We start from the raw sequence: 15,250 nt of genomic DNA, 5'->3' as shown, positions 1-15,250 counted from the left end.
CAACCACCAGGAAGTGTTTATCAGAGAATCGGGAAACCTTTTAGATTTCCAAAGTCTTTTTTTCAGTGTGAAGAGGTTGAGACAAAGTTATACCGGCTTTGTGCACGACTGAGTAACCCTGCTCAGTTTGTGTGTGAAAGATAGAGATATATTCTGAAAGAATGACTCCACTTGCTATGATTGCCTCATATTAAAAGCATTAACTTAAACAACCTGAAGGCAGCACTTCTCCATTAAAACTTCCATACGCTCGTTCACAAGCTCCTTATCAGTCGCTGACCGCCCGTTGTTCGCCGTCCCCGTCGGCCATCAGGTCGCCCAGGAGGAGGCTCTCATTTGTCCATCTCACGCTGCCGTCCTGGCCAATTATTCTGATCTAATGTGCGCCCTGGCAGGCATTTGCGGTGACGCCAGATGCTACTGCATGAACCCGCCGGCTCCCAGTTCCCAGTGTGGTTTTTGTAATATTAAACAGACTGACTTCCTCCGTTGGTGCAGTGTTTCTTTTCAGAGGAAAACCCCACTGCTTTGGCACAAGATGTGACACAGCATGGGCAGTTTGTCTGGTTCACAGTGTGCTTGACTGAGTGTGTGTGTGTGTGTGTGTGTGTGTGTGCGTGTGTGTGTGTGTGTGTGTGTGAGCCTCTATCCCACCCTCTGCTCGTTGGCTCCTCTGTGCTAAACCGCGGCATCATGGTGCAATTTAAGTGTCTTTACTTAACAGAAGAGACTTCAATTTAAATTAATTTGGTCTCTTGAGGAAAAATAAACTCTTAACTTCACCCGACACAGAAGTGTTGGTTAACTTGTGGGCTGAAGTGACAAAGAAAAGAACAGAAACTCAAACTTGTCTATGTTGCCAGTACTCGGTGCTTTTGGAGTTCGACTCGAGGCGCAAGGACGGTAACTTACGACGCATGACTCATCTCGACAACACTCAACGCCTCCTCCTACGAAGACTCCAATCACAAGGCTTACCTCCAACACATTACGGGTCTGACCTTTCCTCTGCATATCCAACGAGCTGAAAAGATGGAGCCTTGAACACCTTTAGAGATTCTATAGAGCATAATAGATTACAACTCAACACAGTGCTTCATTGGTGGAGGAGTTGTCCCTGATATTTATTTTCTCAATGGAAGGTGTTCAGGGTTGGCGTCATCGTTTAAAAAAAATGTTTCCTTTGTGCTTGTTCCTTACAGACATGAAAATATAATTTAAACTGTGTGTGTGTGTGTGTGTGTGTGTATGTTCAAGGAACAGTCATACACTGCATTTGTAAGTGTTTTGTGAAGGTTCGACTAGAGTTCTAGACTCTTAAGTGGATGTTGCTTTGCTTCTATCCAAAAGATCTCAGTTTGGAAACCACAGAATATACATTTATTGGTTTTACTACAGTATATTTCAGACAATATAATGTTGATGTTGTAAAAGTAGTCAGATATTTCAGATAGGGAGCTTTCAAACAGACAGAAGAGGACCATCCCCAACAGATTCAAGTCAAGTCAAGTCAAGTCTTTTATTGTCAGATACACAGAATGACACAGGGTCAGACTGGGCACTGAAATTCTTAGGACAAGGCACCACACAACAACTACCATAGCCTAACATAATATAACATAACATAACATGACATACACACTGTACAAGAACTCTGAACATAATACTAACATATATACATATAATACACATAATAACTAGACTACAGACAAATGGGAGTAGCAGGAAGTGAAAGCAGGTAGTGCAATAGAAAGTGTAAGTGTAAGTACAAGGCTGAAAGTGACAGTGTATGTAAAGTGACGAGTGTAAAGTGTCGAGTGCAACAGTGTCGATCGTGTGTCAGTGTCCATTGAGCAGCCTGATGGCTCTCGGGAAGAAACTGTTCTCAAGTCTCTGTGTGCGAGACCGGATGCTACGGTACCGCCTTCCAGAAGGCAGCGGGGTGAACAGGCTGAAGGCTGGATGATGGCAGTCCTTTAGGATCCTGCCAGTCTTCCTGAGGCATCGTGTGGTATGTGTCCTGCAGGGCTGGGAGCTCCCTACCGATGATGAACTCCGCAGTCCTGACCACACGACGTAGGGCCTTGCGGTCCTTGGCTGTGCAGCTCCCATACCACACTGTGATGGTCAGGATGCTTTCTATTGTGCATCTGTAGAAATTGGTGAGGATGACTGAATCCATGCCAAACTTCTTCAGTCTCCTCAGGAAGAAGAGGCGCTTCCGGGCCGCTTTGACCACCTTGTCTGTGTGAGCAGACCAGGTGAGGTCGTTGCTGATGTTGACCCCGAGGAACCTGAAGCAGCTGACCATTTCCACTGCAGAACCGTTGATATGCAGGGGTGCGTGCTCCTCCACCTGCCGTCTCCTAAAGTCCACAATCATCTCCTTTGTCTTGCTGATGTTGAGAGAGGCTATTATCCTGACACCATGTAGTCAGGGTAGCAACCTCCTCTCTGTAGGCTGACTCATCATTGCCAGTGATGAGGCCCACAATGGTTGTGTCATCAGCAACCTTGACAATGAGGTTGGAGCTGTGCGTAGCTACACAGTCATGTGTGAACAAGGAGAACAGGAGGGGGCTGAGCACACAGCCCTGGGGGGTGCCTGTGTTGGTGATTATTGTAGATGAGGTGCGGTCACCGATTCTCACCACCTGTGGCCTCCCCGTCAGGAAGTCGAAGACCCATTTGCATAGGGAGGTGCTTAGTCCCAGGTCCACGAGCTTCGAGACGAGTCTGGAGGATGATGGTATTGAATGCTGAACTGTAGTCAATGAACAGCATTCTCACATATGTATTCCCTTTGTCCAGGTGGGTGAGGTCGGTGTGCGTGGTCAGGGCTATGGCATCGTCTGTAGACCGGTTGGACCGGTATGCAAACTGCATCGGGTCCAGGGTGGGAGGCAGCAAGGAGCAGATGAATGATTTGACCAGCCGCTCAAAGCACTTCATGATCACAGAGGTCAGTGCTACCGGGCGGTAGTCATTCAAGCAGGTGACCTTGGTGATCTTGGGCACAGGGACGATGGTGGTCCGTTTGAAGCATGTGGGGAGTACAGACAGGCTGAGGGAGAGGTTGAAGATGTCGCTGAAGACCCCCGCTAGCTGGTCAGCGCAACCCCTGAGGGCCCTACCTGATATGCCATCCGGGCCAGGTGCCTTGCGAGGGTTGATCTTATTGAAGCAGCGCCTCACCTCTGCTACAGTTATAGTAGGCACACCACTGGTTGGGCCTTCAGGTAGCTAGTAGTAGTTTGCTCACTTGCTTTTGTTCTGCTTGTTTTGCAGAATATGGAGAATAAACTCCATCTGTCATATTTCTGTATTCATAAGAGTTTAAACATCTTCTGGGCCTGTATCAAATCTCAACCACCAAACCTTAATGGTATTGCAGTTTCCACTCATCTCTGTCATGTCCCATCACATCATAAATATGCTCCAAAATCTCCAAATATATGAAACTAAATACATCTTTAATGAAATCTGACATTTCAAATCACATTCCTCGAACAATTGAAGGGATATCGTGACATGTGTAAGTCTTTGTCTCGATTCTCCAAGTGTTTTCCCTGAAGCGACCAATACAACCAGGAGTTACACCTTGTGAGTGCATAGTTTGAGGAAAACACAACAACCATCGCTTGGTGCAACTTCTTACGTAACGTTAAGTAACAAGCCTGACTACGTTGTGGAACGCAGCATTACGCAACGCAGCATTGCGGAGAAAACGATCGTAAAGTCTACTTTTACTCTTGGTTTCACAAGTTAACACGAACAGCGTTCTCCTGGGTGAAAGTCTTGTGTTTATTTGACACATCCGGCCCTCTTCGTGAACTTTCTTGCGTGTTCTCGTCGTTATTCCAGCACGGAACTTTAATTTCTCGTAATTTTTAATAATTCGCTGTCCCACGTCACTTCCTTTGACCGAACGCAACAATGTCTACGTTCAAGACAGCCGTGGTTTACAGAAATTTCCAATGCCCACATTTTTCCTGGCAATTGGGCTGCATCCATGCCTAAAACGTAATCCAGAAAAGTCCTATTGTTGTATCTAGAAGAGATACATCTTGGAAGATTCACGACAGCTTTTACAAAGCCTTCACATTTGCAACCGCCCATCTCCTGAAACTGGCAACTGACTCCAAATTTCGACATGCAGTCTGAGAATCGATCGTAACTTGAGGTTGTTCGGAACCGCGCCGGGTCTCGGAGCACTGACTGAAGGGGGGAAATATAACAGCCCCATCCAGATGACAACCCCGGCATCTCTAATTGGTTCACATCACATGGAGGGAAAGGCCAAATTGAGGAGTGCATGTTATGTTTTGATAATTATCGGGTGCCGCAGTAGCGGTTTTGGGGGAACCGGCTGTTGTTGCCTGGTAATGTAAGGCGCTTGACTTTAATGGACTATAAATCATGGGTCAGGAAATTATTTACGCTGCATGGCAGATGAGAGCTCCATGTTAAATATACTGTAGGTCGACTCATTTGACAGATGTCTCTCGTTGCAGCTTTCGTCTCCTCATTACGTCTTAACGTTCAACCGCCCCGTGTTACCGCACCGAGATGAAAGGTTTTTCACTCTGAACTCCGTAATGCACATCCAACATCCTGCAATAAATCACGTGTACGCAACTGTATACTGTATATACGACAATTTGATCCAAACGGAGAGACCACAGGCAAAGAAGGGCACTACGCCTGTGTGTATTGAAACTACTGGAAAGTTCAACATTTAGATTACAATTGCAACCAACAACAATTTATAAAAGCAATGTCATTCGTTGTACATTCGATTGACTCTGGCATGTTGTCATCTCCCCTGACTAAAGTCGCTCCGCAAAGGCCGTCAGACTGAGACTTCATCCTCCAGCACATCTGGGCCAGTGATAGTGTGTGTGAGCTGCTTTAACGACATAGCATATCTCCGACTCGCCGAGGGAACTGGGACTGATGAGCTCTGACAAGCTTCTCGCAGCGGACGCTATTACTCACAGACGTGCGACCCCGCCGACGGCCAAAAAGGGGGAAATGCCTCTTTAATAGAAAGCAAGGTCAAAAGTCACGGTCTTCAGTTTCATCCAGTTAATTGGCAGTGTGTTTCTCTAACCCTGCAGGAACACTTTGTGGGTCTCTGATGATTCATTCAAACGAAGGGGAATACAGTTAATTTATTTGTGTTGTCTTCGGCATGCTTTTTTAATATTCTGAAGGGCAGGGAAAGAAAGAAAAAAAACACGAAAACAAATTCCACGGAATTAAAGAAATATGGTGTTTTTTTTAACTAAAACTAAAGATGCTTCAGACCCAAACCTAAGCATTAAAGCCGAATGTATTAGGATGAACACAGATTATGGCGTTCATAAATCGTTGTGTCCTCAGCAGGCTTTGAAGCCGAATGATTTGGGTGTAATAATCACTGACACGTGGTAACCAAGGTGACATTGTCAGAACTAACTACGCGCAGCACACATTGTTAGATGTCATGGCAGATAAAGCACAGGGGTAATTAATAACTTCATTTTGGCGTCCACATTATGCGCATTAGGGGTATTGATTATTGGTTTTCCTATTAAGTCAAATCTTCTGTGGAAAAGATGTCTGTACAGATAGCCTTATATTTAAAGATTTAGCAATACAGTTGTACTAATTTTGTTGAATGTTAAAATATTTTTCATCAGCCTGAATTTGCAAAAGCGAACGTAACTCATCAGATAAGAGTTCTTCGCGGTCATGGCAGTGGGCTGATATGTTTTTGACACATAGGAAACACATGCCACATGGCCTGAGGTGGTAGAAGTCACATGATGTGAGCGGGGGGGGGGGGTCTCCAGGGGCCTGTGGGCAATCACCCACTTGAAGCTCCCTGTGAATGCCAGGGGACCTGGATCCCAACAACACTGGGACACTGACAGATATCAGAGTGAATTATCCCTGACACTGGTAAAGGAGACGTGTACTATTATATAAACATCAGTCATGGAATTTAGTAATCTCCATTGAAGTAAAGGACATTGAAGACTCTTTATTTAACTTTATAAAACACATCAATTAGACTTGTTTTAGAGTGAGTCTCCTTACATTTAGAATGTTTAACTCTTTCCATATATCTAAAGTGATCCATAATCCCTCCTAAATGGCTGAAATTAGCTTTTTAATATTTCAAGTAATAATGTTGGTTGTTGTTGTATTACAGTTAATATATTGGCATTAATATTCATAGTTACAAACTGAAATATTGTGATTCCTGAAATGCAGATTTACTGTAGATTAGTCATTCGAATAAACCTTCCATATTGATAGAGGCAATAGGCAGTTCTTATTGTGTACAATTAGACTTTCTCTATGGTACTGAGAACATGGTTTTACTGGTATTGTGACATTTACATAACTTGTTTTTCTACATGTAATGAGGTAGGCTACAGTTGTGACTTATCATTACGTTATTTGTAATAGTTCTCTGCTTTAGTTCACACCACAACGGAATCATCCCATTATGGAAACTGTAAAATGTATTTTCTTTTTTTTAAGGCAAATAATTTTCAACATGTTTTCATTCTTGCACTTCAGTCAGAACTTCTGCATCACTGCACAAATCTCACTTTGTGTAATTCAGCCATGAGTACCGAGGTTTCACTTGGCAAAAAATGTACCCTGTTGACAAGCATGATACATTAAGTCTGTGGTTGCTCATATTTAGATATCCCTCTTTTCCATCCCAGTAACACAAAAAATAGGTACGATTTGTTATCCAATCCAACAAGTTTCCTTTCTCGCGTTAGCTCCCAAAAAATAAAACCATTAGTTTCATGTAGTCACGTTCTTTGAAGGTGGCCGCAGCGACTGCCTCCATTACTCAGCTAGTCGGGACATGAGGGCTGAATGCTTCTCCGTGTTAGCTTTTACATCGGAGTATTAGCTAAACACAAGGACCCTCTGTCGCACGCGAGACAGAGATTGATGGTCTCTAATGACACTCCGTGTTGCCTTCCGAGGGTGAAAGGGTGACATGGTACCATATGTAAACAAGACTTTTCCAGGTTCTGTTGTTCCAGAGATGTGTAAGAGTATATTTAGCCACATTACATGGGTGAACTCTTAATATTTCCATAAAAATGTAAGAAAGCTTTGGTAGAACTAATCTTCACGGTTATCTACAAAGTTCTTGAAAGTGATAAATTGCCTCGAAGTTTGGCATAAAAGTTGTTTGAAAAAAGATAACGTGCTGTTTCTTATTGCAGTTTCTCATAAGAAAAGTAACATTTCTATTTTAATATGAAATATTAACTGAAGAATCCTTTGTTTCTGTTGTTTGGGTAGGGGAGGGATCAACATTGTTTTCTTTTTTTAAAAGCTATTCATTCATTATGCCAAAGAGAGGCAGCAATTAGTCGCGTAATTGATTAGTTGCACGATTTATCTGCAACCATCTTGACATATCGACCAATCGTAGAGGCAATCCATCACATAGCGGAGAATTCTGTGTAACGTGTTCCAAATGTGGAGATTTCCTGCTTCTCTTTATTTTATATCCAAGTAAACTGAATATCTTTTGGTTTTGGACTGACAAAACAAGACACTTAAAGACATAACCTTGGGCTTTGAGAAACTGGCATCGACATTCATTCTATTGCAAAAGAAACATCATATATTTCGTAAAAGGTTTTGAGTTTAAAGTTTTACTTTGCGTTCCAGGAGCCGAGCGTTAGATCACGGATCGAGTGCGTAAAGGCCCCCGGAGACTCTGGCCATCGCCGAAATTGTTTTCTTTTCTACACGCCTGGACTTGCCCCATTGCCTCACTTTTAGTCACACCCATAAATGAGCCGAGTCAAATGGTTTACGCATCCTGTTTTCATTTTTCGACACTGTTTGAAATGAGGGTCACAGACCACATGTGAGGCACGCAACAGAGGTCCCAGTCAGCAGTCCTCTAAAGGTCCCATTCATGGCCAGGCCGGTTCTTAAAAATCTACCCGACTGATGTGGTCACGTGGAGAAAAAAACCACAACGGAAGGGGGGTCAGTTTACGCTCCGTCCGGTAGAAAAGGTGTACAGATTTAGGAAAACCTGCGTTTGGCTGATGACGCGGGGCGTCCTCTTTCCTGCACTTTCCAGTCATTCAGCTTCTGGAAAATCTCAACAGAACATCGCTCACAAGTATACGAGGTACCGGTGAACACCCAACATCAGTGCCGATAGCATCAGCGCAGCACTAATCTAAAGCAAATGTTTGTCTTCACTTGAATCAGTCGAGCACACTGCACGATCTAGAACATGAAAAAAAGGTGGCCCTTAAAAATCGCGTTATATTTAACGAGACGCACCAAAAGAGGGAGAGCTGTGAATAACTTAGTCTCTCTGTGTTTCCTCTCTGTTCACAATGTGGACAAGCATTTCAAATGAAGTACTGAGTGAAGCTAAAATAAACTCTCCCCATGACATAACCTTATAAACATAGACCGGCCAGTCTCCTTTTAAGGAAGAAAGAACCATGTTTGAACATACCTCCATTTCTGAAACATAATGGTGGGCAACATGCACTTTGATGGGCGACCAAAGACAACATTCGATGCCAAGTGTTTTGCTCTCCGGCCAATCTCTTAAACTAAATCAGCCTCACTCTGGTTTTTTACGTTTTTAACCCTTGTGTTGCCTTCGGGTCATTTTGACCCGATTCAATGTTTAACGTCGGTGTTCTTTCGGGAGTCAACAAACAAACATAAAGTACTTCACACTTAAACTTGGAAAACAATATTAATTCTAATAATTTTCTGGAGATTTCAATAGCTGGGGTCATATTGACCTCAAGGGTAAAATATGTTAGTAAATATAAAGGTAACAGGAGGGTTAAACATTGAATCGGGTCATATTGACCCGAAGGCGACAGGAGGGTGAAACATTGAATCGGGTCAAATTGACCCGAAGGCAACACAAGGGTTAAACCTCTTATTTCTTCTTGCTTGCTCACATTTTTTCTCCCATTCAGTTCATGTTCTCCAGGAGCATTTCTATCCACAAATGCCCAATCTGGTCCCAAGGGGTGCTCTTGACTTTGATCACCAGCTGTGTTCCTCTGAGCAGGAGTCAGGGGAGACGGACGTGTTGCGTATCTTCTGCTGTGATCATATGAAGGTCGCGATGAGTCTGTAGTCGCGATGAGTCTGTAGGGGGAACTAATTTACCTCGCTCTCTTCATTCCTGTTCTTATATAAAGCCGAGTGTTTTCACTTTAGTTGTTGTTTGGCTGATATCTAAATATGTGTCGATGGTTTGTTGTTACTATCTCTGAAGGATTGCCGAGACGGACCTTGTTTGACGAACTGTTAATTGGCTATGATGTAACCCATCGACATTACAGACATTGCAGTGTTCCTGCAATCAGTTGCATCAATGTATCCATGCATCCATATGTAGCAGGTGAAACATAAACACACTACCGTTCAAAAGTTTGGGGTCACTTAGAAATGTCTTTATTTTTCAAAGAAAAGCACTGTTTTTTCAATAAAGATAACATTAATCAAAAATACACACTATACATTGTTAATGTGGTAAATGACTATTCTAGGTGGAAACGTCTGGTTTCTCATGAAATATCTCCAGAGGTGTATAGAGGCCCATTTCCATCAACGATCACTCCAGTGTTCTGATGGTACATTGTGTTTGCTCATCGCCTTAGAAGACTAATATCTGATTAGAAAACCCTTGTGCAATTATGTTAGCACAGCTGAAAACAGTTATGCTGGTGATATAAGCTAGACAACTGGCCTTCCTTTGAGCTTGAAGTTTGAAGAACAAAATTAATACTTCAAATATTAATCATTATTTCTAACCTTGTCAATGTCTTGACTATATTTTCTATTCAATTTTCAATTCATTTGATAAATAAAAGTGAGTTTTCATGGAAGACACAAAATTCTCTGGATGACCCCACACTTTTGAACGGTAGTGTATATATAATTGATTTTAGCCCTCGAGTAGATTTCTTACAGTGGTGAAGATGCAGAGAAAGATTGACCATTTAAATTGGTACGTCCATGCCGATACGACTCTATTCTCCGTAGGCCAGAAGATGGTATACCTTGAAATGGAAGCTGTATGATTGATTATCAAGCCGTTATGGTATCGATCCAGAAATATAGACTTTGGAAGATTCCAGTCCCTGAACTGGGACACAGCTATTGTGCTAAGTGAACACTCTTTCCATCAAATGCAAGAGAGGCTTCTGAGTGTCTGCTATTGTTCTCTAAGTAATGGATGCGAACACTCCCTGAAACTGGGTTAAGAAAACCCACTAGGTTCAAAATTACTCCCCAGGTATCTGGACATTCAGACGATAACCAGACGATGTACATCGAATTGAATTAAAAGTTAAACTGATAACTGCAATCTGGAAATCTAAATATGCCGTAACTTAGTTGAGCAGGGGGAAATACTGGCAGTCCTTTGGTATGTGTCAAGCTGCTTTAAGTAGACTTTTTAAATTGAGTATTAAGTAAGAATCTCTTGCCTCCTCAAGTTTCTCTGGAAACTTTTATAAATGCTGAAATAAAATGAAATCCCAAACTGAGTTACCACAATTCACATTGCAATTACTTGAATAATTGCATCATGTGTTTTATCGGTAGTGCGGTGCAGCCGTGGTAATTATCCAGGAGATAATTACAGTGAATTGATGATATCTTTTGTTGCTGGTGATTTTCCAACAAAGACATTTGACACAACCTGTAGTTAGATTTGCAATCGGGGTTTTAATGTGTTGTAAAGAATAACCTTTAATGTCAGAATGACATAAATTCAGCTCTCAGTATAAAACGTTGCCTCGGTTCTCCACTTCTCTTTTTCTCTCGACACTACTTGGCAGATAGCGGGCCGCATGGGTTTTATACTCAACCGCTGCGGTTTTCCGAATAAAAAATGTCTTTGAAGTCAGAGTCAGATAAGATCAAACATTCTTATGTAAAACTGCAACATGATTATTAAATACAGAATGGATTTTTTAGTCTGTAGAGGGATCAAAGCCGTCCGACTCCCCCAGGTACTGGCTTGAATAGGTTAAAAGAGCATTATGGGACTTGTGCATCGCTGATGTCCAAGTACAAGTTTGGAGAAATTGAGGTTAAAGAATGCAACTATAAACAAACTAGCAATCTGTTTCGGTAAAAGGAAAAAGAAATGTGGTTTTTTTGGTGCTTTTCTTTCTGTAGCAATACAACATTTGCTGTGTGCTGAGCCACCCATCCAATCCACAGAGACATTCAACAAAGGATCAACATTGTCATTGAGCTCTGGATGTTGGCAACAGAAGTCTGTACTTCATTTTTTTTTTTTTTTTTTTACAGTGGCAGAGTTGAATATATAAAATAAAAGACAAATAAAAAGTTGCAAGCGAATTCTTAAAAGTGGTCCTTTGGCATTGGCGAAACATTTAAACAGAGTCTTGGCCTCCCATAATTTATATAGACTGTTCAAAGAATAAGTACTGACTTCACTTCACATATGACTATGATTTCTTTTTGTACATGTACAGCACTACATGAAGTTGACGTGGAGTACAGGCTGTTTTCATCCAAAAGTACAGTGTGCCAAGTAAATTGCGGCTTAAACGAGGCTGTTTTTATTGGCTCTTGGAGTTTAGAGCAGGCATAGCCAGCAGTGTCTTAAATAGCCTGTGAGGTCCTGACTTTGCTTTCAACTTCACGAGAGTGAGCGAGTCACTGCGTAATTATTTGAAACAATTATTTACATTCCACCTAATTGATAAAAGCTTCACCTCCACATGTGTTTGGGGCTTTTTTCTTTTTTTTTTACAACACTTAATGATGCACGAGGTGCTACCAGCTCATACCACTCAACCCTCGTAATAGTTCTACTGGATATTACTGTGGCGAATGGGATGGGACTCAATATCCTGGCTCAGCTACCTCATTTACAACTAAATGCATCTGTGGTTGGAGCCTGTATTTAATGAGAAAATAACTTTAGGGGAGTGCGAGTCTGATGCTGTTGCTTCATGTGTAAAAGATGTGAGGAGAGCATTAACCATGCAGCATCCCACCACTTGTGGTAAAGAAAGCCCTTTTTAAAAAGAACGCAGTTGACATTTCTAATGTGACGTTGCACAAAGGAAGAAAACATAAAATATTGTAATAATTAATTAATTCCTGCATCTGGTTATCTGGGTGAAGGCTGATGAGGTCTGCAATAAGACCTGTGCTGATGGCATTTTATACTATTTGACCTGTTTACTGATCTTCACTTGATATAAACTTAAAACTGTTCATTATTTAGTGATTCTGCCACATTACATTAATAGGTTTATTTTAAGTAACTAAGATAGGAATGGAGAAAAGACATTTAAAGGAGAAAAAAATACAAGAAAAAAATTAATAATACATATTTACTAATGTAGATCATGAGAGTATTTTTAATACAATCCAGCACGGTTTGAAATCTTTCTGATTAAAGGGGGTCAAAAGGAAATATGACATCCCAAGAAAATTATGAATATAAGAAATAATGAAGAAAGTATGTGAACACAACTTGCAGAGACACAGCAGCAGCGATATCCAGACCTGCAGTTCAGCACATGTTTCTACTTGCCACCAGTGAAGCAAGTTCAGGAGCAGTTTTTGATTTTAACTCCCCTTAAACTATTTTCAATATTACATAAGCTCACAGGCTATTACTATTATACATTTAGATGTAATGTAATATTGGTGCAACAATAAAGTAATTCATTTATAGTAAGTGCTTTATGGCTGAAATGTAAATGCCTGGCTCACAAAAGCCGAGGACACATATTTTCTAAATGACTTTAACAATTGTATTTTCTCATGAATGTCAATCATCTGCTTATGTAAACGTCTGCCTTGAAGTATGGCCAAATCCAGCCTCAATAATAAGGAATGTTGAATTGATTTCAGAGAAGTTCACCCTGAAGGAACGGTTATTCTAGCCAAATATTTTGTTCATGAGCTGTCAAAATGGTATGTTATTGTCTAATGTCTAAAATCAGCACAAAATATTATTGATGGGTAAAGGACAAATACACTTAGAATGTAATATAATCATACAATTGCAGTAGAACAACTACCAGATGCTGCAAACTCTCATAAAAGGGCTTAGTATACAAAGCTATTGGAAAGAATCAAGACTACCACATCCTTATTCAATAACAGACTTCAGATTTTGTTTAAATACGACATTGTGCTCCACTCTTTGGATATGGATTCAATAATTTTGAACTGTCAATCCCCCCATTCAGTAAGATAAATGGCTTTCTGTAGGTTTTTACCCTTATACTTAAAGCTGTTTTAACCCCTTTTCCCTTTATGGATATTCAACCTGTGGATGATTTCACATAGAGCCCCGCACATGTTGAAAATGGTGTCCCACAAGGATCTGTATTTGGTCCCCTGCCATGTAGTTTATAGATAACTTGATATATCATGTTACATAAGTTGATAGGAAACTTACAATTGTATTCTTGCAAGAGAACAGAGATGGTTTTATTTAATTGTTATCTTATATCCTACAATATATACTAATGCTGGTGCCACTACCTTCAGACAACGGGATCAGAATAGCTATTGCATGCACAATTGTCATGTATGAATACATGACAATATCTGATGGCCATCACCAATGAGAAAACTCAAATATACAGAGAATTACTCCTAGATATACAAAGAGACTATCCCGTTCAGATACTTTCTTATGACTGAAGCTGTATGTTATTACTTGCTATCTATCTTACAATGTGACTCTCAATGTGTGGTGATTTATTGAGACATCCTGGATAAATAAAAGAACCATGACAACCTGAAGCAGGGAGAATAAACTAAAAATAATACACCAATCAATATCTTGTGCAGACAGACAATCACCACTGTCTTCTTCAAGAGGGCCTGATTTTAGTTTCCAACAGGGAGAAAGAGGGTGACATAAATTCTAAGATCACGATTGAGCCAACATTTTTATTATGTGACCGTTGTTTTCCTTTCTGGGGAATAAGAAGTTTATTGAAAGTAATGGTTTCCTTAGATAACCTAATAAAAGAGAGTGTCAACCTTCCCGACGGAGACGCCAGCGCTGTGTCGGAGAGAGCAGAGACAAACCACCGTCTCTTCGTGATGCATCACTCACGTCAAATAACCACGGCGACACTCTTCAGTATGTATGAAGTATATCGCTCTCGCTGTCATCTCTGAGCACCCATCTTTTAAAAGATGACAAAACAATCGTTTTGGTAAAGCAACCTTTTAATGAGTCATTTATAATATAGATGGAAGCTCATGTAAATGTGTTTGGCGTATATTAAATGACGCTATGGTAAAAAAAAAACATTTAAAATGTCTTCATAGGAGAAGTTATAAAACTTTATAAATAAGCACTTTACGTTATTGTGTGACATAAACAATTTTTTAAAATGTTTTCTATGAATAGAATTTCTATGAATCTAAATAGAGGGACTTAAAATACAATGTACCCAAAACCTCATATATGCTTCCTCTCACTTGTTTTGTATTTGGCAACACTACTCTGGGAGCATTTAGCTAATCCTAATTTAATCTGAAGCGAGAGTCTGAGTCATATGTATAAATCTTATTATAAACCATGAAATTATTATTGCAGTTTGATTGGTTACAGATTAGCGGGTTTATTTTGTTGCAGCTGACACCATTGGCGTGATGCTGCATTTTTCCCCCGCAGCACCTCTACTGTTGTTTGGTTGATCTTTTTTAACTATGTTGCATTTAAGAGGTTAAACTACAGGCTGATGATAGAGCAGAGATGATATGAAAATGAACTCTGTGGGAAGGAAGCATGTCGGCATTGGTGGTCTGCCACTGCTGGCACCAACTCAGAGTGTTTTCCACCGGAGATGCCAAGAGCAAGCCGTGCCAAGAGAGAGATGGATGAAGGCGACGGGCCGTGGTATCCCCCGTGTCTCAGATCACAGAAGGTAAGACTCTGCGGGGGAACCTGGGAAAAATCCGTAGGTGGGAAATGGTTTCTGATTCGCTCTCTCGACTCGCCCGCGCATCAAACCTCTGCGGCCCGTTTTTCATTTAGATCAAAGGGCCCAACCCCGATTCCGAGCACGCAAACACAGTGAAACATCTGCAGCGGAATCCATGATAGTTCCCCTGAGGATTTTTTTTCTCCAGAAGTGGACATATTAAAACAAAATCCTCCGTGCTGCCGGCCCCACCCCTGACCACTGGTGCTCTGACCGCTCCG

Source organism: Pseudoliparis swirei, chromosome 19 (genome assembly GCF_029220125.1).
Source record: "Pseudoliparis swirei isolate HS2019 ecotype Mariana Trench chromosome 19, NWPU_hadal_v1, whole genome shotgun sequence".
Taxonomy (NCBI): Eukaryota; Metazoa; Chordata; class Actinopteri; order Perciformes; family Liparidae; genus Pseudoliparis; species Pseudoliparis swirei.
Note: the sequence above shows the minus strand (reverse complement) of the source record.